General features: G+C 32.0%; 1 protein-coding gene across 1 annotated transcript in view; it reads left to right on the plus strand.

Moving 5' to 3' along the window:
* Positions 1-25,693, plus strand: part of LOC141610956 (uncharacterized) — a 74,768-nt gene that overhangs the window by 30,177 nt on the left and 18,898 nt on the right. The window lies entirely within an intron of this gene.

A 25,693-nucleotide genomic window follows, 5' to 3' on the forward strand; every position in this document is an offset into this window, starting at 1 on the left:
GTTTGTTGGTCAGGTCTGTTTCGTGTCACGCGGATCGGGTTATTTCGGGAATGATTACGAGAAAAAATGTATCTCAAGTCTTTTGAGGTCAATTAAATTTATGTTTTGTCGAGTCATTTTCGGGTTGAGTGATTTCGGATCGGGTCATTTTGGATCAGGTATGTTACGGGTGCATGAAAGCTCGGGTGATATTCGAGTCAGGTTGGGTCAATTCGGGTGTCATTCGGGTGCGGTATTTCGGATCGATTTCGGGTTTCGGGTCAGCCTTTTCAAGTCGGCTCAATCTATAAACTAAGGTAGACCTGACAGAATTAATCTGACCTGAACGACCCGATCTGAATAATCCGACTCATACCCGATTAGGAATCCGAAATTAAGACCTGTGCTTGACCCGACCTTATATAACTTGACTCGAACGTTTATTGTTGCACACTAGTCATTATCCATAAAAAAAACTTGATAATAGTTTACCTGGACCCGAAATGACTCGATCCAAACTCTTACAAACTGGAATTAACTCTACACGAATCCAACCTAGTTAGCCCATTAGTCAGCTCTAAACTAATAATATTGGTTTAGCATCAACTAAAACTAGTTTTTGAACCCGTGCACTGCACGGGTGACAACGTAGAGTATTAAAACTATTAATCTAAGTAGATCTTAAATATATAGCATGTAGAGTGAAAATTTAAGTTTAATTCATGAGTACTTGTTCACTCTAGATGACACTTTTGAAAAGTAAAGGTATACGAAGTATCTCGTAATTTTATTTATTGTACTTTCATGATTTTTTTTTTCTTTTCATCTGTTAAATTATGTGAGTTTTAAAGGATACTTAATGTTATTATTTTGCCTTCTTATATATTAATTATAATCATCTTATTAATTATATCACAAATTTGTTTTAAGGGAGACTTAGTGTTAGAAAAGTTATTATAAAATCTGATTAAATAGTCCTCCTTAGCTATCTTTCCTGAAAGGTTGTTACTTTTTTTATGTATATGATTTACTCAATAATTTCAGCCATGTTAATAATTTTTTTGTAATAATTTCAGCCATGTTAATTACTTTACAATTAATTATTAATCTGAGTACAATTTACATCCTTCTATAATAAATAAAATAAAAATCATGAAGGAGTCAAATTGATGGTAAATGGTGTAAAAATTGCCAGAATTATTAATATCTTTTATTTTATATTATTAAAAAAGACATAAAGTTGTAAAAATTTATTTTTTGATATTTGATTTTAAAATGATCATTTCATGAAATGTTAATATTACGCGAAAGTGGTAATTAGGCCCCTTAACTTTGTTCAATTGTGAAATTAGGCCCCATAAGTTTTATTTGGAGCAATCAAGCCCCTTAAGTTTCACCAAAAGTGAAATTCAACCCCATTTTCATAATTTTCACCAAATTCTTATATTAAAATCACTTTTAATACTGTACAATTTATCAAATATAAAATATTTTATTTTAAGTTTTAGAACTTTTATATTTATATTATATATTGAGAATTGTTTTATTTTTGAATTTTATAGTATATAGACAATTTACTAAATATGTATGTAAAAGTGTTCTTCAATGATTAATAAATTATGTAGAAATTCGCAAAGTTGTAATTAGTAATTTTTAGTTATTTAATAAATTGTTTAATACTAATATAAAATATTTTTAATTAAAATTCTTGTGAAAATTTAAAAAATGGGGTTGAATTTCACTTTTGGTGAAATTTAAGGGGCTTAATTGCTCCAAATAAAACTTTTGGGGCTTAATTTCGCAATTGAACAGAGCTAGGGGGCTTAATTACCACTTTCGCGGTTTATATTTCTTGCTTAACTTTGAATTTTGATTTTGTGGTGACTCTTACTCTTACTGCACGGGTGGTAACAAAATAGCTCATTTATTAATTAGAGCTTACATATAATTGTTTTTTGGAGTGAAAGTGTAAGGTTCGTTTATTAGAGAAAGTGCAATTAAAGAACTTTATATAAGGTTCTTCCTATACCAAGTCATTTTTCACTAATTTTTAAAATCAAGAACTTTATCTTTAATGGAATTTTGTTCTTGATATAAGGTTTTTCCTATACCAAGTCATTCTTCCTATACCAATAATTTTTTTTTTTTTTTTTTTTTAAATTGAGTGAGCTTTGACAAATTTCGTTGGTTCTTTTTTTCCCCTTTTTTTTAGCTTATTAATTGAGAAAATTATATCGAAAGATAAAGTTACTAAAGATTTTATTGACCATAAATTCTCATTTAAGACGGGTCTAGTATCATATCGCTTATACATATAGGGTTTTTCTAACGTGTGCCCTAAACACATTAAGAAGTTATAAAAGGAAAGATTTTCAGGATAATTTCATTAAAAATGGCAATAATTAGTTCATCTCTAAATTTATCATGAAATTATGCTGAGAATCTTTCCTTTTATGACTTCTTAATGTGTGCCCTTAGGGAACACGTTAGAAAAACCCATATATATAAGATAAATATACTATTTTTACTTTACATTCTTATATACACAAATGGTATATACTTGATCCGTCGTAAACTTAAGACAGATAATACGGTCTTAAGAGGGACTTAGTGGTAGTTGGCCTGATTTATTACTCTCGCAATTTACCATATTTGTCTATATTAGCCTATTTGACTTTTTCACAATTTGCATTTGTATTTCAAAGTAATAAGGGATGCTCATATAATCTCGGTTACCATGATTGCATAGGATCTGTATCCAAATATGGAGTAATATCTTTGACAAAAAAAGAAAAAAAAGAAAATTTAATCATTCTAAAGCTCCGTTTGGTAAGGCATTTTAGGTACCTGATTTGGTCAAAGTAGCTTATTTGACCAAACTTTCAGGTACCTTATCTTTTTGTAAGCGTTTGACAAATAACTTATTTAACCAAATTAGTTACCTGAAATGAAATGCTACCTAGAGTAGCATTTGAGATTTCAGGTACCTGATTTGGTTTGATTTTCCGTTTTTACCCTTTAAATCTATTCTATTAAATATCATCAAAATCAGTTACCTTTTTAGTTAGTTTGCCAAACATTTTTTTATATAATCAGCTACCTTATCAACTCCTAATTTTCAGCTACCTTTTCAGGTTTCATTTAGCTTTTCAGTTACCAGGTACCTTTTCAGGTTTCAGATACATTTTCAGTTCGTTTTACCAAACAGAGCCTAACTCTAATTTTGATGGTAAACCAATTTTGGAAGTGTATTTTCTTGTATTTTTAGAAGACGTATAATTTACTCTTATCTTTTCTACGGTATGTATATAACTATATATGGTCAAGTTTAAATTATCGAATATGCTTCTAAGCTAAAGAAAATACTGAATGTATCATAATCCCGATTTTTATATTGTTATATTACTCCCTCCGTTCTAACCATTACCTTTAAAAAAAAAAAATGTTCAGATATGCTTCAAGTTTTATGATTTTTTTGGGTGTTATGATTTGGAATAGTTATATGCTCCGTATTTATTTATCTGTAAATATTGGTTTATAATTCTTAAATTCTTAATATTGTTTGTTATAGTTAGGTGATTTGGCCGACATTTAAGGTAAAATAACTTTATTTCCTAATAGAATGGGACCCTTCCATATAAAATGGCAATGAAAAGATAATTATTAAGTGGAAAGGAATCTTTAGGCAAGTGCATTTTATTTCCAAATTGAAAATAATCTTCAAATCACACCTGATATTGGAGATATACCTGCCATATTTTATGCAAATTAACAACTTGCCTTTTTACATGGATTAATTTATTAATAGTAATTAATAATTAACAATTTAATAAATTCGACAAATTAACAAAATATCCTAGAGATGCCACGTGGCAACGTATAAGGCAAGTGGTTGTTGCTTTAATATAATATATGATTGATGAAAGATAACAATGGCCGAAGAAACCCAAGCTGAAAAGCATGAAATACAAACTTGACAAAATCGAACATTTGTTGAAGTTGAAGTCAACTAGACTCAGAGGTGATATAGATAAACCTTATTTCTTGTCCCAATTCAACTCAAACTTGAATCGATAACGACTTGTGATTTAATACTAACTCAACTTGATTCGTGAACTATTTATTTAGTAAATGTTATATTGACCAAATTTTAGTATATCTATACAATATAGTAAAAAGGCAACTAAAAGCATTTAATTTTAATCCACGTGTAATTTTGCTATTGGTTAATAATAATTTACTTATATTAATTACTTGATTGTCTAACTAGAAGTAATCTCTAAACATAATGTCTTACATGCTTATAAACAAAAACAAAATAAAAAATATTATTTGCAAACACAAAAAATAAATTAAAATAAACTCTTTATTTTCCTCTCATAAATTTGCTATCAATCTACCTACTGTATTTATTTAACTTTTATTTCATTTATTTAATAGTTTGTCTTTTTGTTTTTCCTTACAATTATTATACTTTGTATTTTTCTATACAATATAGTTAAAAAACAACTTAAAGCATTTAATTTTAATCCACGTATAATTTTGTTATTGGTTAATAATAATTCACTTATATTAATTACTTGATTATCTAACTAGAAGCAATCTCTAAATACAATGTGTTACATGCTTATAAATAAAAAGAAAATAAAAAATATTAGTTGCAAACACAAAAAAATAAGTTAATATAAACTCTTTATTTTCCTCTCATAAATTTGCTATCAATCTACCTTCTGTATTTATTTAACTTTTATTTCATTTAATTAATAGATTGTCTTTTTGTTTTTCTTCACAATTATTATACTTTGTATTTATTTTACCATAACTTTGTATCTCCCCTTTAGTTCACAATCCATTCTTTTTCTCTCAAATAAATTCTTGAAATTAATTAGATAATTTATTACAAAAATTTCCTTATATAAATATTACAACAATTCTATTTTTTATATTTATCCAAAAAGTTGGTAGGCAAAGTATGCATATATAACCAAATGAGTTATTTAACTTTTTATTCTTATTATGTTTTAAATTAATTAATAGTTATAATTTTATTTAGTTATTATTTTTGTGTTTGTATTGAAATTGCAGGAGGATGACATACTCACATATCAATCACATTGCATGAAATCTGGAAATAATGGTTATGGAACTTCTTTGCAATTTTCTTTTAACTTGAATATTTATTTTTTTGTTAAGTTTTTCATTTTTTAATTGTTATTATGATGTATCGCAATATCAAATTGTAGTATGAATCTTTAATTATTGGTGACATGATACATTATATATTCTAACCCTTAGAATATATATTAATTAACAATTTTTTTTAAATTACTAAATTGTCGTACACCCTTTTGTGCACTTTATTTTGTTACCTTGATTAGGTATCCTACAAACATATTTCAAGATAATAAGCAAGAAGACAAACAAGCGGAATAACGCATTCATGAATAATATCGCCAAAAAAAAAAACCAATCAAACCCGTGATTCTCACGGGTCACAAAACTAGTTTGAGAGGTTAAACATCTTTGACTTACCAATATGCTACTTGGTTAATGACATATTAAAATAGCATATTGGATTCCAATATGCTAATTTACGATATGCTGCTCCTACGAGCATATTGGGTTAGCGGATTAGAAAAAAAATAATTGTCTTCTTTATTTTACCCCCTTAAAAAATACTCTCTCGATCCTATTCTAATATGATCTTCCACATTGGTTTGAACCAATATTTAGTGAAGTGGTAATATGTGGACGAAAATGAAAGTATGAAAGAGAACGTGAAGTTACATGTTATATTAACCACAAAATAGCAAATAAGAAAATGAAAAATCTTTGTAAATTCTCCGTTTTAGAAAATGTGAAAGATGGTGAATATGAGAGAAAACTAATCTTTTTTTTATATATTTAATAAATAATTTATTAATAGTGGTTTTGTTGACGTCAATATAACATGGAGGGAGGGCACTCAAAAAAGAGTAGACTTCGAAAGTCAACTAATAAAGAAAGCCAATTTGAGAAGTTGCACACCATATGCACATTTTCTCATCACTTCCTATATAATGGTCAAGCTTTGAGACGAACTAGCACAAATTTCTCATCACATAATCTAATCACCAATCTTTCACCTTGAATCACCATCAATCTTCATCTATAACCATGGGGTTCGTACGTCGTCTCATCGAAGAAAGTAACAAACAACTCAAGGACGTTGCGAAACAAATGAATGAAGCCATGAAAGCAGAGTTGGAGAGACAAGCAAACGAAGCCAATTCTCAACGTCAACAAGGGTCATCAAGTAGCTCTATTCATCGTACCGACACTAATAATTATAATTATAATTATAATTATATTTATCCGACAAATAATAATGAGAATGTTCAACAAGAGACTAGAGGCGAATCCAGGCCCGTCACTTTTGGTAAAACATTTTTTTAATTGTTTTTTAAGCTAAATTTACGAGTTCAAATTTTGGTAAGCGTAATTTATACAATTATACCCCATATTACGCGATATAATTAATTTGTATCATTTGTGTAGAAAAAGCTAATATTGCTATCTTTCTCTGGTTAGCTGATCTTGAATCCGAAGAACAACAATTAAGAAACATGTATCGTCAACTAATTGATGATCAAATTCGACAAGCGGAGAAGAGCATAACAAGGACCGGAACAATTGGAATGAACGATAATAACATGGTGTATGTTAATTCTAGATTACCAGTTGATCCAATTGCTCAAGAGCAACAATTAAGAAATACGCGTCAGAAACTAATAGACGATCAAATTCGACGAGCGGATGAGAGCATAACAAGGATGGGAGCAATTGGTACGGGCAATAACGTGGTGTACGTTAATAATAACCTAAACGTACAAACACCTAGCTACGTTAATTCTGTTGGAATGTAAATTCGTAACAATGAAACCCGACAGCAAAAAATAGGGAAAGATGAAAAACAGAAAAGACTTATCGTAAGAGATATGCAGTGCCGTGGTAAAAAACCACTGACTTGAAAACTATTACGGCACGACCGTGGTGGATATCGTCTCTCGCCGGTAGTTCCCCAAGGTTAACACTGCAACCTTCGAACCGCACACCATCAAGTAAGAAGACTTTGGAACGGAACTGAAACTATACCCAGAATATTTTCAGAGAGAAGAAGAAGAAGAGAAAGGAGTTGAGAGATTTTCTGTGTGTAAAATGAGGAGATGAGCTGCTCTATTTATAATCGATAATAGAGCAGTTAGGAGCCAAAAAACGCTCCAGTCAAACCACAATTAAGGCGTAATAAACGCCCTTAATTGCAGCAATTAACAGAAAGATTTGACTGACTGCTAATACTCCCATATACACTGAATGTGGACAAAAACCAAAAACACACACAGCCCAAAAAGAGAATAAAAGAGGGCCTTTGGCCCGCCCCGCAGGGGCTCTACCCAAACCCAAACCCGAGCCCGAGCTCGAGCCGGGCCGGGCCGGCGCGCGCGCGCGTGTGTGTGTTTGGATCAGACTCACAGGCCCAATACTCTCAACAAAAGCCTCCTTGGTCCAACTCTTATCCACTTGGGGAGAGAGTAGGTATATAAATATCACACACCCACTACTCCCCACCGATGTGGGAGGAATGCAAAAAACTCATTTTGAGTTTATGGCTTTACTAAGCCATTACAACCAACAATCCCCCACTAATGGCGAAGAGAAAGCTAAAGAGATATTCCGGGTAAGGAAGGATTGGATACTTAAACGTTCAATGTCTTTCGACTTGAATTGACGTTTTAGTGAAATGAGGCAACAACTTACTATTATCAAGTGAATATCTTTCGATTTGAATTCCTTGTTTGGACTTCGGTTGAGACCCCCACAACACATATCATACCTTCTAAGACTGTTCGTTCCGCAAAATCAAAGTGCAACGCTTTTAAAGCCATGCGTTTACCCTGGTTTAGGTGAGTGCTCTAGCAAGAAATTTCATATTTCTCACATAGATGGTGGCTGAACCATCACACCCCATAGGTAGCTCAAGTGCTTCTCAGTAGCACTTCTTATAAGAGCTATTAAGGACAAAGTCCAACCTCTATAGAAACACAATCCATCAAGTGCGTCTCAAAAGCACCACCAAAATTGGCTATGGATATCAAATGCCATAGGAATGAGCTATAGAGTCCATCAAGTATCACACTCAAACTTGATTCAAGGACTTAAGCCCCATTCCCCTCGACATATCAAGGACTACTCTCCTTGTTAACCCCTTAGTAAGGGGATCAGCAAGATTACGTTCGGACTTCACATAGTCCAAAGCAATCACCCCATTTTTCAGGAGTTGTTTTACCACACCGTGCCTGATCCGAATATGTCGTTTCTTACCATTGTAGACATTATTCTTAGCAACACCGATAGTCGCTTTACAATCACGAGAGAAGGGAGACTGGTGCAACTGTCCCCCCACAAAGGCACGTCCGCTAGTAAGTTCCTCAACCAATCGCTTCTTGACCCGCCAACTCAAGAGCAATGAACTCAGATTCCATGGTGGAGCTAGCTATACACGCCTGCTTTGCGGACTTCCACGATATAGCTCCTCCACCCAAGGTGAACACATAACCACTAGTGGAATGTATTTCATCATTACCTGCAACCCAATTTGCATCACAATATCCTTCTAAAACAGCAGGAAATTTACCATAATGCAAACACAAATCAATTGTTCCTTTTAGGTATTTAAGTAAACGACGAAGTGCATTCCAATGCTCAAGATCTTTGGGGTTATGTGTATATCGACTCGGCCTACTAACAAGATAAGCAATGTCCGGTCGAGTACAGTTCATGAGGAACATAACACTTCCTATAATTTTAGCATATTCTTCTTGTGAGACACTATCACCCAAGTTCTTACACAAAGATATACTAGCATCATAAGGAGTTCTAGCAGGTGCAACATCAAAACTATTAAATTTCTTCAACACTTTTTCAACATAATGTGATTGACTAAGGGATATACCACTTGGGGTTTTCATAACTCTAACTCCAAGGATAACATCAGCTTCTCCTAAGTCTTTCATCTCAAAACGTGATGACAAAAATTGTTTGGTTTTATTTACAACAAATAAATTATTACCAAGAATTAACATGTCATCAACATATAAGCATATAATCACACAATCTGACCCAAACATTTTAGAATAAACACATGAATCAGAATTGTTAGTTATATAGCCATCATCAATCAAAGTGTTGTGAAATTTCTCATACCATTGTTTAGGTGCTTGTTTAAGACCATATAGTGATTTTCTCAGTTTACACACTTTACTCTCTTGACCCTTTACCACAAACCCCTCGGGTTGCAACATATAGATCTCTTCATTTAGGTCACCATTCAAAAAAGCAGTTTTTACATCCATCTGATGTACCACAAGATCATGAATAGCAGCCAAAGCAATAAGAGTTCTTATGGTGGAAATTTTAGTCACAGGTGAGTAAGTATCAAAATAGTCAATATCTTTCTTTTGTGTAAACCCCTCACCACAAGTCTGGCCTTGAACCTTTCTATTGTTCCATCAGGTCTCATTTTCTTTTTAAAGATCCATTTGCTACTAATGGGTTTACTACCTTTAGGCAAATCAGTTAACTCCCAAGTCTGATTAGAAACAATAGAATCTAGTTCATTTTTAATAGCTTCTTTCCAAAAAACAACATCTATAGATCTCATAGCCTCATCATATGTTTTTGGATCATCTTCTATTAAAAAGGCAGAAACAAGCTCATCAAAAGCACAAATATCACTGCGTTTTCGGATAAGTGAAGTCCGATAGCATCGATTCGATGAAATCACTCCGTAGCTCTTTTCAACTCGGGCCTTTTACTCCTTCTTGGTTCAACCGCATGATCCATGAAGTACTAGTACTCGCATGCGTGGAACTGTCAATAGGGTTAACAGGCACAGTAGAAACAACAGGGGCATCGGGTAGTGATATTGTTTCCTTCTTCAAAGGAAATACCTGCTCAAAAAACTCAAAGCATCTCTAGCCTCGAGATATAGAGACTGTCACTTAAAGACATGAACCTATAAGCGAACTGTTTTGAGCATAACCAATGAAAACGCAGATCATAAGTCTTAGGTCCAATGGTTGGCCTCCTAAAGCTAGGTAAGCCTACTTTAGCCAAACACCCCCACACTTTAAGGTAACTTAAGTTAGGAGCATAACCTTTCCACATCTCATAGGGTGTCTTGTCTAGTTTCTTATGAGGTACCCTGTTAAGAATATGACAAGCTGAAAGCACCGCTTCCCCACATATCATCGAAAGGCGTAACTTAAAAGCATAGCATTCATCATTTCTTTCAAAGTTCTATTTTTACGTTCAGCTACTCCATTCGATTGAGGTAAGTATGGTGGGCTCTTTTCGTGTATTAAACCATTTTTCTCACAAAAATCTACTAAATAACCAGAGCCATACTCTCCTCCTCGATCGGACCTGACTCTTTTAATCTTCCTATCAAGCTGATTTTCTACCTCAGTTTTAAACTTTATAAACATGTCCTCAGCTTCACTTTTATTTCTAAGCAAATATACTTTGGTATATCTAGAAAAATCATCTATAAAAGTGACATAGTAATGTTTACCACCTCTGCTCATGGTGTTTTTGAAGTCAGCTAGGTCGGTGTGAATTAACTCAAGAAGACTCGTTTGTCTAGTTGTAACAGGTCTACTAGGTTTCTTAGCAAATTTGGCCTCGACACAACTAGGACACTTCTCATGAGTTTCTAAAGATAACGAAGGAATAAGCGACATAGATTTGAGCCTTTTAATCGAATCAACATTCACATGACCTAATCTACCATGCCAAACATCAATAGACTCAAAGAATATAAGCGAAGTAGAAGCATTATTATTAATGATAGGAGAATCAACATTCAAAACAAATAAACCCCCACAGAGATAACCCTTGCCCACAAAATCCCCATTGCGCGACATTACAACCTTGTCAGCCTCAAAAACAAGTTTCACTTTTGACTTTGTTTAGCAAGGCACCGGACACGAGGTTTCGACGCAAAGTAGGAACATACAAAACATTATTTAAAGCAAGAGTTTTCCCTGAGGTTAGTTTGAGAAAGATCTTGCCTTTGCCGGTGATAACAAAGAGAAGAAGAGTTACCCATGTAGACACATTCACCATCAGCAACACCTTCAAATTCAAAGAAAGAGATCCTTGTTGGCACAAAGATGCCTTGAAGCCCCGTATCCGAATCCAATCACTAGCATTTGCGACCAGATTAGCCTCAACCACTACAAAGAAGAATAATATCATCCTTTTCAAAGCAACATTAGCTTGGCTGAGAAAACTTTCTTTTGAGGACACCGATAAGCTTTGTGACCCGATTTCCCACAAACATAGCAAACCGATTTGGTTTTCGGATCTTTGAGGCAGTTTGGTGAATTTCCCTTGACCAGCCTTTCTTGGCATTCGACCCTTGGATTGACCCGACCGCCTTTAGCCTTTCCCTTACCCTTGAACCTATCTTCTTTTGAAGACCCACCGGTTTCAACAAGATTGGCTTTGACAGTAGTAAGAGACAATTGGACTGACTTATCTTTCAGACGATTAGCTTCTTCAGTCCTCATGTGGCCTACTAGCTCTTGAAGGGACAAATCTTTCTTCTTATGTTTCAAATGGTTCCTATACTCATTCCAGGAAGGGGGAAACTTTTCTAGCAAAACATTAGCCAAGAAAATTTCATCTAGTTTCATTCCCTCATTAGTGACATCAGCACACAAGTTCTCATAAACATGAACTTGCTCCATAATTGGTTTGTCATCTACCATTTGAAACCCAAGCCACTGCCCGACAACATATTTTTTCTTACCCGCATCGTCAGCCCCATATTTTTTCTCTAACGGTTCCATATGGTCTTAGCAGATTTATGGACCGAAAATAAGTCAAAGAGGGTATTCGACATATGAGTAAGGAGATGGAACTTAGCAGTTTTGTTATCCTTATCATGTTTCTTAATTGACTCCTCATTCGACTTAACAGCAGTAGACGAAGGTGGGGTAGCCTCTACACTAGCAGCGGTTACAGCAGCAGGAGGGTCAGAAAACAAAACATAGTCGATTTCTAATTGTTCAAAATACATAAGCAGTTTCTGAGACCATCTTTTGTAGTTCATACCGTCTAAAGGTTCCAGTTTCGACAATTCAGACAGGATTTTGTTTGAGACGGCAGCCATTGTTACGACAAAATTAATAGTTTTCAAATTGTTGGAATGTAAATTCGTAACAATGAAACCCGACAGCAAAAAATAGGGAAAGATGAAAAACAGAAAAGACTTATCGTAAGAGATATGCAGTGCCGTGGTAAAAAACCACTGACTTGAAAACTATTACGGCACGACCGTGGTGGATATCGTCTCTCGCCGGTAGTTCCCCAAGGTTAACACTGCAGCCTTCGAACCGCACCACTGAAGTAAGAAGACTTTGGAACGGAACAGAAACTATACCCAGAATATTTTCAGAGAGAAGAAGAAGAAGAGAAAGGAGTTGAGAGATTTTCTGTGTGTAAAATGAGGAGATGAGCTGCTCTATTTATAATCGATAATAGAGCAGTTAGGAGCCAAAAAACGCTCCAGTCAAACCACAATTAAGGCGTAATAAACGCCCTTAATTGCAGCAATTAACAGAAAGATTTGACTGACTGCTAATACTCCCATATACACTGAATGTGGACAAAAACCAAAAACACACACAACCCAAAAAGAGAATAAAAGAGGGCCTTTGGCCCGCCCCGCAGGGGCTCTACCCAAACCCAAACCCGAGCCCGAGCTCGAGCTCGAGCCGGGCCGGGCCGGCGCGCGCGTGTGTGTGTTTGGATCAGACTCACAGGCCCAATACTCTCAACAAAAGCCTCCTTGGTCCAACTCTTATCCACTTGGGGAGAGAGTAGGTATATAAATATCACACACCCACTACTCCCCACCGATGTGGGAGGAATGCAAAAAACTCATTTTGAGTTTATGGCTTTACTAAGCCATTACAACCAACAAATTCTGCTTCGCGAGTTGATCCTATTTCTCAAGAGCAACAATTGAGAAATATGCGTCAGAAACTAATAGACAATCAAATTCGACGAGCGGATGAGAGCATGACAAGAATGGGTGTGATCGGAACGAACAACGAGTTGGTGTATACTAATGACACCCTTGGCAACATTCGTTGATCGATCATCTTATACTCCCTCCGCGTCTCAATCATTTATTTACTAGTTTTGATTAAAATATGCCTCACAGAAAATGAAATAGGTAAACAAATGATTGATTGGACGAGGAGTATCTATGTTTTACTTAATTAACTTGCTCGATCTTTTATTTGCCTTGGCGTGTACACTAAGCTCAAACGAAGAGTGATGCATGTCACCTTGCTTGTAATATTGTTAAACTTGATTTTTAATGTTATGTTGTTTTAATTGGCATCATATTAGAAAATGGGACAGTTCGGGTGGAAAGCATGAACCAACCAATTCGTCTAGTACCAAGGGAGAGAATTGTTGGAATATAAGGAAACTTATTCAGTTACAAATTCAGTTAGTCAGTTACAAATTCTGGGTATTTAGGTATACATATGTCGGTTTAACTATTGTATAAATACCAGATGAGATTGACTCCTTGTACTCGGATTATTCATAATACAAATTCTACTTTCTCTTTCTAATTCAATCTTCTTCTTCTCTCTAATCTTCTCTCTATCATACTTAAGTAATCATTCAATCAAATTCATCAAGCTTCCGCGTAATCTTCATACTTAATTCTTCATATCTTCATCAATTCTTCATATTTTCATCATTCCCAAAGTTTTTTTTTTACACAATAACTCAAGAAAATGTCTTCTGCAACTGATACTGTTACTGAAATCAGTGAGGATGATCCTCATTACATTCATCATTCAGATACTCTCAGCAACAAACTTGTTGCAGCACCATTTGATGGAACGGGTTTTGGTGGTTTGAAGAGAGCTATGCTTATTGCTCTTTCAGCCAAGAATAAAGTTGGTTTTGTAGATGGATCAATTCCTCAACCTTCATCTACAGCACCCACTGCCAAATATTGGAGACGGTGTAATGATACAGTCTTTTCTTGGATCTCAATTCCTATAACTGAAGGCTTAACCTTGCAAAATGTCTTGTATGCACCTCACTTTAGGTTCAATTTATTATCTATAAGTAAACTAAATAAGCAACTTAGTTCCACTGTTAGTTTTACCCCTCAAATATGTTATTTGCAGGACGCTTCCAAGAGGCACTTGGTCCTTGGTAAAAATCACCACGACTTGTATCTGCTACATATCAACACAGATCAGGAACTTAGTTCTTCTAATTTTGTTAATTTGAATAAAAATAATGCCAAGTCAGTAGCAAATTCTGTTTCAAATATCTCTAGTACACTGTGGCATCACAGGTTAGGACATTTACCTATGTACAAGTTAAAGCAATTACAGCTCTGTACTCTGAAGGATGATAATAATAACATGAATGATTTGGAATCTTGTTTAGTATGTGCTCAAGCAAGGCAACACCATTTATCTTTTCAGCTGAGATCTTCTGTGTCTTTTGCACCATTTGAGCTTATTCACATAGATTTATGGGGTCCATACCACACCCAAACTTACAATGGATACAAGTACTTCCTTACAATTGTTGATGATTTCAGTAGATGCACATAGACACACTTATTGTCTTGCAAGAGTAATGCTTTTGTCTTTGTTAAGACTTTCATAAATATGGCTGATACTCAATTTGGAAGGAAAATAAAGGCTATTAGGTCTGATAATGCTTTTGAATTGGGTACTAGCAATATCCTATCTCGGTTTTTACTAGAACAAGGGATTATTCATCAAACATCTTGCTTTCATACTCCTCAACAAAATGGTCGAGTTGAACGAAAACATAAGCATTTGTTGGAAACTGCTAGAGCTCTGAATTTCAGTCTAAATTACCTACAAAATATTGGGGTGAATGTATTTTAACTGCTACTTATATTATTAATAGACTGCCTACCAAAGTTTTGCAAGGGTTATCTCCTTATCAAGTTTTATTTGGCAAATTACCTGATATGAATCATATGAGACCCTTACTTCTCTATGCAAAGTTACACCTCTGTCTAGTTCTGTTTGTGCCCGTGTTGCTTGTGTTTCTGCTGTGTCCCAAGTTCAAGAGACTCCTGTTCAGGAGCCTAAGAACTATGAAGAGGCAGCCAAGTATCCTGAGTAGCAGGAGGCCATTGCAGCAGAATTTAAAGCTTTGCAGGCTAATAATACATGGAGTTTAGTGCCTCTACCTAAGGGCAAGAAGGCAATTTCTTGCAAATGGGTATTTAAAGTTAAAACACAAATCAGATGGCACAATAGAAAGATATAAAGCACGACTAGTGGTGAAGGGTTTCACACAGAAGGAAGGTATAGACTATACTTAAACTTTCTCTCCTATGGTGAAAATGACAACTATCCGAACCCTAGTAGCAGTTGCAGTAAAGAAAGGGTGGTAGATGGGTCAACTAGACGTCAACAATGCTTTCCTACATGGAGATTTACATGAAGAGGTATACATGAAATTGCCTCCTGGTTTAGTGACATCTGAATCTAATATGGTCTGCAAGTTGGAAAGATCTCTCTATGGGCTTAAACAAGCGTCTAGGCAATGGAATGTCAAGCTTTGTCAGGCTTTAAAGACTAGAGGCTATCAGCAATCTCTGAATTATTATTCATTATTCCATAAGAAAACAGATGGCAAAGTGGTTTTCTTAGCCATTTATGTAGATGACATACTGATAGTAGGAGACAATGGTAAAGAAATAGAAGATCTAAAGCAATATTTGGACAGTACATTCAAGATAAAAGACCTAGGAAACATTAATTATTTCCTAGGGATGGAGTTCACCAACATATCAACTAGAATGGTTATTACTCAGAAGAAATTTGCAACTGAACTAGTGAAAGAATTTAGTTGTGAAAATTTCAGACCTGTCAACAGTCCATTAGATAGTACTATCAAACTCAATGCTGAGACAGGGAACTTCATTGTCAATCCTGCTGAATATAGAAGACTAATAAGAAAGATGAATTACCTAACCAACACCAGACCTGACATTTCTTTTACAGTACAGTTGTTGAGTCAATAGATGGCCTTTCCACGAGAAAAACATTGGACAACAGCTTTACATGTTTTGAAATACATTGCTAAGGATACTTCCCAGGGAATTTTACTGAATAGGAAGACTGGTTTTCATCTTGAAGGTTTTTGTGACGCAGACTAGGCAGCTTGTCCAGAAACTAGAAGGTCTGTCAGTGGGTTCCTAGTCTTCTTAGGGGGTTCATTAATTTCCTGGAAATCAAAAAAACAGCAAACTGTTTCTCTTTCTTCTGCAGAAGCAGAATATCGATCCCTTCGAAGAATTACAGCTGAACTCGCATGGTTAAGCAGGCTTTTACATGAACTAGAGGTACATGATGTCCTTCATATTCCAATTAAATGTGATAGCCAAGCTGCTATCCATATTGCAAAGAATCCGGTCTTTCACGAAAGAACCAAACACATAGATTTAGATTGCCACTTCGTACGAGAAAAGCTGCAGGCAGGGCTCATTAGCTTATCTTATATACCCACCAAATAGCAGCCAGCTGACATTTTCACTAAAGCTCTCAATGGTCCTCAACACAATTTCATTTCTAGCAAGCTGGAGATGTTTTCACACCCTCCAACTTGAGAGGGGGGTGTGTGTTGGAATATAAGGAAACTTATTCAGTTAGTCAGTTACAAATTCTGTTAGGGTAGTTAGGTATACATATGTCGGTTTAACTATTGTATAAATACCAGATGAGATTGACTCCTTGTACTCAGATTATTCATAATACAAATTCTACTTTCTCTTTCTAATTCAATCTTCTTCTTCTCTCTAATCTTCTCTCCATCATACTTAAGTAATCATTCAATCAATCATGATGAGTTTACATAAAGATCAACAAGAATGTAGACCTTATTTGGTAAAAATAGCTAAAAAATAGGTGAAATTTGAAAGAGAGTTGAGAATTAAAAAATAAACTAAAATCTAAAAAAAATGGTAGTTAAAATATATGAGCTGATAAACTAGCTGGTTATATAAACAATGTTTGACAAATTAAGTGAAAAAGTTGCTAATATTTGATAAAATTACATACATAAAATGACATAATACATATTTAATATTCTAAATTAAAGGGGAGATTACAGAATGGAAGAGGATATAAAAAAAAGTTAGTCTATTTCTCAGATGATACCCTAAAAAGGTAGAGCTTATTATTTAAGCTAAGTTATATGGCGAATCAGCTACATATGAAATGTTCTAAAATAAAAATAAGGTTGTTGAAATTTTGATCAAGGCTACTTTAATCAAATAAACGCTTATTTGGATTGCCAAATAGAGACGTCGGGCAAACTTGGACAATGTAAGGGGAGTACTTCATATAATTTGGAGAACTTTCTTTGTTATTTTTCGTTATGAATTGTGGAGTTTATATAATACATTGTAATAGGTTCTAGACTATAAATTTCGTAGTTTCTTGACTAATTAAGCATAAACAAGGTTTGTGACCCGTGAAATTCACGGGTTTATCTGTTTTAGTTTTGATATTTTTATCGTATTGTTAATATTTGTTCGAGCAATTAGTTGTTGATCTATTTAAAAATATACAATCTTGAAATAAATAGAAATTAGTTAGTTAATACCTAATTTCTTTGACAACTTTGATTTATTTTTTTAAATCGCATCTTGCAAGTGACAATGTGGTAGCTACTAATTTTGAGAAACTTGACAACGGAGCAATGACAAAGACGACTCAGTATATATACGTGTGTTTTACTCCACAATATAATACAGTGAGTTTTTAAAATATTAAAAGTTGAAATCATCCGTATATAATAAATTCTGTATGGAAAAATCTTCAATGACGCCTTATAAGGTTGTAAACTCAATACCTCAGTATAGTCTTCTCCAATTATTTTCAGATCTCTCCATCAACCCTCCAATAGAAATATCTTTGAAGTCTTATCACCAGGTGCATGCTTCAAATACTATTTACATCCGAAAAACATTTATTATATCGATAAAAAAATATTAGATACGATTCAACGGTATGGTCGGTATCTACTCCATGTATTACGAATTAAATTTTCATTTCAATTGCTCAATAATCTAAAAAACTATATTCCCTAAATTTGAATTCCAAAAGTTTCATAAAATTTTTTAAGTTCCTTATTACTATTTTAAGAATTTGATCCAACTCTTGTTATACTTATGTCTACGATCCTATATAAAAATAAAAATAGTATTAAATACTATAAAATAATCTATCCCGGTTTTGAAAAAAAACAAAAAAAACATACTTAAAAATATACGGATTAGAATTTAGAAACCATCCTATTTAATATTTATCTGAAGGTTCACTTTCACTTCCTTTTAGTACATGCCTTGACAATAGTTCATATGAAATGAAAAAAAAAAATATGTTAGAGATGATTATACTCATGAATACAAAAATACAAATTCAAATAGATTGATTGGGAAAGCATAATAGTAAAATTGTATAACAATATACGCTTAATAAGAAATTTAAATAAATATTATAAGATCTCCATTTTGAGATCAATGATTATCTTATAATGGTTAAAAAGGCATAAACTACTTAAAAAAAGTAAAGTAAATTTTATAGAAAAACAATCAAAAGGTGGGAGTTGGAGAAAACTTAAATTGGAAGATGCAATGACATAATTAAAATAATTAATTATTTTCATGATGGTTCAAAAAGTAAATTGTGAAATTTTAAAGATTTTTCATTCAATTATTTGCACTTATTTATTTACCATTAATTATGAGAGTATGTTTTTTTTTTTTATAGGAAATTATGAGAGTAAGTTTTATGTATTATTCCTGTTTTGACAAAAAAAACCACATAATCTTAAAAACATACAAAGTAGAATTTAGAAATCATACTATTTAATATTTACCTGAAGGTTCACTTTCGCTTCCTTTTATTACATGCCTTGATAATAGTTATATAAAACAATGCAAGGGTTAATGACTGGCTGTTGAGACCTGAGATAGTTGCAGCACGAATAGAGGAGGATATTAGGAGGAAGGTTAAGCTGAAATGCAGGGCAGTTGATGACCAGACTGTCCTCGTTTGGCTGCATACAATGGGAGTGATATGATTAGCTTGTAATGGGATTTGATCCCAGAACCTCTTGTAATTATTTGTGTTGTTATGATATATAATATACTCACATTACACCAAAAAAAAAAATAGTTCATATAAAATGAAAAAGAAAAATATATGTTAGAGATGATTAAACTCGTGAATACAAAAATACAAATTCAAATAGGTTGATCAGGAAAGTATAATAGTAAAGATATACCACAATATACGTTTAATAACAAATTAAAATAAATATTATAGACTTCTATTTAGAGATCAACAATTATCCAGTACTTATCAGTTTCTAACTTACGTTATTTTACCTTTAATTTTACCTCAGTTTCGTGCCTTTTGTATTTTTTCCGTCTTCAGATCACCCACGTGATGGTTTGCCTTATCTCCATTCAGATACGTTTCATGGTGCTTGAAATTTATATAAAAAATACATTGACCAAAAGATAAAACATCAACCTGACAAAAACTTGACAAACGAATCAAAACATTGTCACATGTAAGTCACTTAAATTAAACCAACTGAAAAACATGAATTCAAATATAAAGCAAATGATTCATAAAACCAACAACATAACAAATTAAAATATACTTTACAACAACAACCACAACACTCAATAATAATACTCAATATACTCAATATAACTAATATAATCAAATAAATAAATTAAGCCATAAAATACAATCCACAACTTAGAAACTCATGACAAATGGGCATATTTTAAATAAATAAAGTGAATAGAAACTATTATAGGTATTGTAGGTTTTATAGTCATTACACAACCATAAATTCCCATATTTTAATGTAATTTTTAATTTATTTTGTGGTATTATTAAATTAGATAATTGATTGCCGATGATCTCAAGAGATGAATTAAATAGGACAAAATTTTAATGAAAATTATGGGTGTTGAGTAATATAAGAGGTTTTAATAAAATTATTAACATATTATATTGAAAAAATTAATTAAATAGAAAAAACTTTTAATTAATTTGGTGTACGTTAAGTATTATGAAGAGTTTTAATCAATTTATTATCATGTTTAATTAAAAAAAATTAAATAGAAAAATGTTTATAATGGTGGGTGTTCAGTAATATGAAAAGGTTTAATTAATTTATTAACAGGTTTTATTACAAAATTTATAAAAAAATGAATTAAATAGGAGAATGTTAATAATGGTGAGTGTTTAGTAATATGAAAAGTAAAAGGTTACCCTAAAATGTCTAATAAACGCCACGTAGACAAAGCCACGTAGGATCCAAAATGCCACGTAAATGTGAGCATCAAAACTCATCGCCACGTAATTGTCTTATTTTATATATTTAATTCATTTTTCTATAATTAATTTAATTTATGTAACTCTTAAAAATTTACATCAAAATTTCATAATTTATAATCAATATTGACATTTTAATTGAACTTTTGTGATAAAAACATGTTAATAAATGTCATAATTTATAATTAAAATTGACATTTTAATTGAAATTTTGGTAATAAAAACATGTTAATAATTTAAAACTTTTCATATTACTTAACATGCACCCCCCATTTTTATTAACACTTTTTCCTATTTAATTTATTTTTTAACCAGGTTTGTGACCTGTGAAATTCACGGGTTTATCTGTTTTAGTTTTGATATTTTTATCGTATTGTTAATATTTGTTCGAGCAATTAGTTGTTGATCTATTTAAAAATATACAATCTTGAAATAAATAGAAATTAGTTAGTTAATACCTTATTTCTTTGACAACTTTGATTTATTTTTTTAAATCGAATCTTGCAAGTGACAATGTGGTAGCTACTAATTTTGAGAAACTTGACAACGGAGAAATAACAAAGACGACTCAGTATATATACGTGTGTTTTACTCCGCAATATAATACAGTGAGTTTTTAAAATATTAAAAGTTGAAATCATCCGTATATAATAAATTCTGTATGGAAAAATCTTCAATGACGCCTTATAAGGTTGTAAACTCAATACCTCAGTATAGTCTTCTCCAATTATTTTCAGATCTCTTCATCAACCCTCCAATAGAAATATCTTTGAAGTCTTATCACCACGTGCATGCTTCAAATACTATTTATATCCGAAAAACATTTATTATATCGATAAAAAAATATTAGATATGATTCAACGGTATGGTCGGTATCTACTCCATGTATTACGAATTAAATTTTCATTTCAATTGCTCAATAATCTAAAAAACTATATTCCCTAAATTTGAATTCCAAAAGGTTCATAAAATTTTTTAAGTTCCTTATTACTATTTCAAGAATTTGATCCAACTCTTGTTATACTTATGTCTACGATCCTATATAAAAATAAAAATAGTATTAAATACTATAAATTAATCTATCCCGGTTTTGAAAAAAAAAAAAACTTAAAAATATACGGATTAGAATTTAGAAACCATCCTATTTAATATTTATCTGAAAGTTCACTTTCACTTCCTTTTAGTACATGCCTTGACAATAGTTCATATGAAATGAAAAAGAAAAATATATGTTAGAGATGATTATACTCATGAATACAAAAATACAAATTCAAATAGGTTGATTGGGAAAGCATAATAGTAAAATTGTATAACAATATACGCTTAATAAGAAATTTAAAGAAATATTATAAGATCTTCATTTTGAGATCAATGATTATCTTATAATGGTTAAAAAGGCATAAACTACTTAAAAAAAGTAAAGTAAATTTTATAGAAAAACAATCAAAAGGTGGGAGCTGGAGAAAACTTAAATTGGAAGATGTAATGACATAATTAAAATGATTAATTATTTTCATGATGGTTTAAAAAGTAAATTGTGAAATTTTAAAGATTTTTCATTCAATTATTTGTACTTATTTATTTACCATTAATTATGAGAGTACGTTTTTTTTATAGGAAATTATGAGAGTAAGTTTTATGTATTATTCCTGTTTTGACAAAAAAAACCACATAATCTTAAAAACATACAAAGTAGAATTTAGAAATCATACTATTTAATATTTACCCGAAGGTTCACTTTCGCTTCCTTTTATTACATGCCTTGATAATAGTTCATATAAAAAGCGAGGCAAGGGTTAATGATAATTTGTTGAGACCTGAGATAGTTGCAGCACGAATAGAGGAGGATATTAGGAGGAAGGTTAAGCTGAAATGCAGGGCAGTTGATGACCAGACTGTCCTCGTTTGGCTGCATACAATGGGAGTGATATGATTAGCTTGTAATGGGATTTGATCCCAGAACCTCTTGTAATTATTTGTGTTGTTATGATATATAATATACTCACATTACACCCCAAAAAAAAAATAGTTCATATAAAATGAAAAAGAAAAATATATGTTAGAGATGATTAAACTCGTGAATACAAAAATACAAATTCAAATAGGTTGATCAGGAAAGTATAATAGTAAAGTTATACCACAATATACGTTTAATAACAAATTAAAATAAATATTATAGACTTCTTTTTAGAGATCAACAATTATCCAGTACTTATCAGTTTCTAACTTACGTTATTTTACCTTTAATTTTACCTCGTTTCGTGCCTTTTGTATTTTTTCCGTCTTCGATCACCCACGTGATGGTTTGCCTTATCTCCATTCGAATCGTTTCATGGTGCTTGAAATTTATATAAAAAATACATTGACCAAAAGATAAAACATCAACCTGACAAAAACTTGACAAACGAATCAAAACATTGTCACATGTAAGTCACTTAAATTAAACCACCTGGAAAACATGAATTCAAATATAAAGCAAACGATTCATAAAACCAACAACATAACAAATTAAAATATACTTTACAACAACAACCACAACACTCAATAATAATACTCAATATACTCAATATAATTAATATAATCAAATAAATAAATTAAGCCATAAAATACAATCCACAACTTAGAAACTCATGACAAATGGGCATATTTTAAATAAATAAAGTGAATAGAAACTATTATAAGTATTGTAGGTTTTATAGTCATTACACAACCATAAATTCCCATATTTTAATGTAATTTTTAATTTATTTTGTGGTACTATTAAATTAGATAATTGATTGCCGAGGATCTCAAGAGATGAATTCAATAGGACAAAATTTTAATGAAAATTATGGGTGTTGAGTAATATAAGGGGTTTTAATAAAATTATTAACATATTATATTGAAAAAATTAATTAAATAGAAAAAACTTTTAATTAATTTGGTGTAGGTTAAGTATTATGAAGAGTTTTAATCAATTTATTATCATGTTTAATTAAAAAAAATTAAATAGAAAAATGTTTATAATGGTGGGTGTTCAGTAATATGAAAAGGTTTAATTAATTTATTAACAGGTTTTATTACAAAATTTATAAAAAAATGAATTAAATAGGAGAATGTTAATAATGGTGAGTGTTTAGTAATATGAAAATTAAAAGGTTACCCTAAAATGTCTAATAAACGCCACGTAGACAAAGCCACGTAGGATCCAAAATGCCACGTAAATGTGAGCATCAAAACTCATCGCCACGTAATTGTCTTATTTTGTATATTTAATTCATTTTTCTATAATTAATTTAATTTATGTAACTCTTGAAAATTTACATCAAAATTTCATAATTTATAATCAATATTGACATTTTAATTGAACTTTTGTGATAAAAACATGTTAATAAATGTCATAATTTATAATTAAAATTGACATTTTAATTGAAATTTTGGTAATAAAAACATGTTAATAATTCAAAACTTTTCATATTACTTAACATGCACCCCCCATTTTTATTAACACTTTTTCCTATTTAATTTATTTTTTAACTAGGTTTGTGACCCGTGAAATTCACGGGTTTATCTGTTTTAGTTTTGATATTTTTATCGTATTGTTAATATTTGTTCGAGCAATTAGTTGTTGATCTATTTAAAAATATACAATCTTGAAATAAATAGAAATTAGTTAGTTAATACCTTATTTCTTTGACAACTTTGATTTATTTTTTTAAATCGAATCTTGCAAGTGACAATGTGGTAGCTACTAATTTTGAGAAACTTGACAACGGAGAAATAACAAAGACGACTCAGTATATATACGTGTGTTTTACTCCGCAAGTAACCTAATAGTTGTTGATCTTTATGTTATTTACCTCCCAAGTAACGCCTAGGTCTTGTGGCGTTTATTACATCGTACTTGAGAATAATAGTTTCCCAATCGACTAATTACCATTAGTTTTGCCCTCTTTCGGCTACTTTTAAGTTTGGTATATCAATTAAGATGGAGATATCATGATAATAGATTACGAGTACAGTCTGAACTCTGAATCCCGTTCTAATCTAGCTCAAGTAGTTCTTAATTAAATCTACAAATAGTTGGACTTTGTCCTCAAGCTAAGTCTTGTTTAGAAGACATACTAATCTACACTGTCTACATGGAGGCCAGTACTTTAGTAAAGGTTAAGGTGCCAGCTGAATGGCTTAGACTTTAGACATCAACAAGTAAATAATTACCCAATTGAGAAGTCGCATGCATGCACATTCTCATCACACACATATATATGTCTCAAGCTTTGACATACAATAGCATCATAATCTTCTCTAAATTCCTTTTTTTTTTTTAAAAAAAAATAAAAAATCTCTATGGCCTTTTTTAGTCGTCTCCTTGAAGAAAGTACCAAGCAACTAAATGATGCCGCGAAACAATTTAATGAAGCAATAGCGGCTGAATTAGAAAGACAAGCAAACAACCAAGGGTCAAATAACAGTACTTATCCTAACCAATATGCTCAATATACTGCGATGGATCATGGTTTAGGGTCAAGGTACAGGGGCGAGCCTAACCCTGTCAATTTCGGTAACATTTTTTGCCCTATTATTTTACTATGATTCATGATTTCATGTAGATAATCATTTATCATTCGAAAATATTATCCCCATAATTCCAAGCTTTTAGGGTGTCTTTCCAATTAAAATAGTCTCAACAGTAACAAAGTTATTAAGTTAATGTGTTTGTGATAATTTAATTAAATTTAAACAAATGATTGTGATGTATTAATCTTAAGAGTACAAGTGATCGTGTAATTTTTGAGTTTTATAATAAATTTTTCGAATTTTGTTTTAAATATTATGCATTATGAGCTTTATTATAAAATTTTGAGCTCAAAACATATTCATATAAATTCAGTTTCAAGACATTAAAATGTAACTTATAAACCTTAAAAGCTTAGAAAAAAAAAATACGCATAAACCCAGTTATTATAAGATCTCAGATTCGTGTTCCTTTTTTCCTTAATTTTTCAAACCATTTAGGTAAGATACATTTAATGTTTGGAATTACTTGCGTATTTATTACTCTTCAAAATATTTAAAAGATGAAATTAAACAACCTATGATTATTTATCGGAATTTATTAATAATTATTTTGGCTATTTTCCGATTTGGGCGACACCTAACTACATGAAACCCTTCTGACTACTACTCCTTTGCTTAGTTGATCCAACTGCTCAAGAGCAATATCTGTCGGATATGCG

The sequence above is a fragment of the Silene latifolia genome, chromosome 11 (assembly GCF_048544455.1).
Source record: "Silene latifolia isolate original U9 population chromosome 11, ASM4854445v1, whole genome shotgun sequence".
Taxonomy (NCBI): domain Eukaryota; kingdom Viridiplantae; phylum Streptophyta; class Magnoliopsida; order Caryophyllales; family Caryophyllaceae; genus Silene; species Silene latifolia.